The sequence below is a fragment of the Austrofundulus limnaeus genome, unplaced genomic scaffold (assembly GCF_001266775.1).
Source record: "Austrofundulus limnaeus strain Quisiro unplaced genomic scaffold, Austrofundulus_limnaeus-1.0 Scaffold276, whole genome shotgun sequence".
NCBI lineage: Eukaryota > Metazoa > Chordata > Actinopteri > Cyprinodontiformes > Rivulidae > Austrofundulus > Austrofundulus limnaeus.
In genome coordinates, this window is record NW_013952678.1 from 655,558 (window position 1) to 657,718 (window position 2,161).

The 2,161-nt window shown below is 39.1% G+C and overlaps 1 long non-coding RNA gene across 1 annotated transcript; it reads right to left on the reverse strand.

Moving 5' to 3' along the window:
* Positions 1–1,322: 1,322 nt before the first annotated feature.
* LOC106526416 (uncharacterized) lies at positions 1,323–1,924 on the reverse strand. The gene is made up of 2 exons (XR_001311253.1): positions 1,683–1,924; positions 1,323–1,651 (listed from the first exon to the last, which is right to left on the reverse strand). It is a non-coding gene; the product is annotated as an uncharacterized LOC106526416 (long non-coding RNA).
* Between the last annotated feature and the right edge of the window lie 237 nt (positions 1,925–2,161).

Genomic DNA, 2,161 nt, shown 5'->3' on the forward strand with positions numbered 1-2,161 from the left:
CTCAAACCCCTCCACCACGATAAGGTAGCAGCCCAAGGAGAGGATGTGCTTGGATGTGCTAGAATATTTTGCAGTTAGATTGTTTGTCTACACTTGTTCTGTTTGCACACTTTGTTAAACCTATACATTAAATCCAGAAAGTTAGTCACGTACTGGAATCTTTATTTGGAACATATTAAAAACCTTATAAAAACCTTTTCATATTCCCTCCTGTTGTTACAAATAAAGAAGGTAAAACAACAAACAACAAAAAGGTGTAAAATAAGTAACACCTCAAACAAATGAAAATGATAAAATGAGTGAATCGATGTGACTCTAAATAATACTAGTGAGCCTAAATAAAATGTACAAAAGGACCTTAAAAAAATCATGTCCCTAAAGATATATGAAAGGAGTTACTTTACCACTGAGGATCAGATGCCGTGTCTGTGTCTGTGTCTGCATGTGGTTCATCTGTCATGGAGAGGAGTGCATAAACTTGGTCTTGGACTGGTTGAATAGCTGTGGTAATGACCCGATTACTCCAAACCACGAATGAACAACATCCACACAAGGTTAGGAGTGCTGCATACACAGCCACTGAAATCATAATTMATGAAATCAGTGTTCTATATTTACCCAAACATGCTCATCCATGAGTTCCACATAGTGGTGTCAACGCCTGCACGCTCTTTCATCTTTTTGTTCAGGGTCCTCAGACCATCCAAGGCCCTGGTCAAGCTTCTGTCAGGAGCAGTGTTGTTGGGTATGAAGGTGCAACACTGCTCTCCAAAAAGGGAGCAAACACCTCCTCTTTCAGCCAACAACATATCCAGCGCAATCCTGTTCTGAAAAGCCATCAAAGATGTAGCGGCTAGCTGCTCATGGATAGCTTTAAAGCCTAATTCTGTTGCATTTCTCAAACGCTGCACATTGAAATGGATGTCCAGATTCTTGTTTGGAGTAATCGGGATTATCGCAGCTATAAGGGGCTAAATGACGTGGATCAAAATCTAGACAGTAAAATTAATAAGACATGTACTCACGAGATACCAACAAATCAATAATCAATCTTTAGAATATGTACCAGGTGATTATTACTAAAATGCACAGGGCAAGAGTAATGGCCCATGCAACTATAAAAACATTGATCTGGTCACAAGACATTCCTGTAAATAAAAGATGTTAATCACAGCATATAGTAGTTAAATACTCCTAACAAAATAAGAAAACACAAGATGAGAACCCCAACAACACAGTGACCACAATTATCATGAAACATTGTACAAAAGTTAAAATGTGAAATGATGAAAAATATCAAATATATAATGATAAAAATAATAATGATCAGTCCTGTTCTCAGCTCATTACACAGATAAGCTGGTCCCTCTGCAGGAACCAGTATTACTGCTTAAGCTACAAACCCACTTGTCGGCTGAGGCCTAATAAGCTGGGATCGGCTGATTTCTTCACGGGCGTTGAGACGGCCAGTCCTAGGGTTTCTGGCCCCCTTTGTAGCCTGGCTTCCCCTCAGCTCCGCCCCCTCCGTCAAGCACTATTTGTAGCTTACAATGGCTGAGATGGATCCAGGACGCTCGTTTAGCGATCAGCAGTGGGTGTGGTCAGCAACACTTGGTATGGTCCTTCCCAACGTGGACTGTTCCAGGCTTTTCTTTTGATGACCTTGATGAACACCCAGTCACCAGGGGCCACCTCAGTGACCTGTGGAGGAGAAGAGTCACACGGCAGTAAATTTGAACTAATTATTTCTTTTTGTTGCAGCATTTTGATTAGGAAGTCTGCAAGGGTCTGTTCCTCATTTGCTTCTTGTAAGTTTGAGCTGAACACAGGAAGTCTGTAAGGTCTACCATAAATGATAAAAAATATTTAAAACTATTTCAGGCTTAATAAGTGTTTCAATGGAAAAATAAATCTATCAAACCAGCTAAAAAAAATTTCTAAACTGAAAACAAAGTCTAAATATAAATGTCTCATACATATTTGCTTGCTTTTGTTTACGTATAAGCTAACAAAGTTAAATCAAAGTTATGTTATTGTACTTATCACACCCCTCCTCTTGACAGATGGCAAAGCCCATATGTCACTCAGCAGTGCACTTTTAACTATTAAAAAAACTTGTTTGAAGTCAACTTAGGCTGACAAGAATATATTAAATATGAAT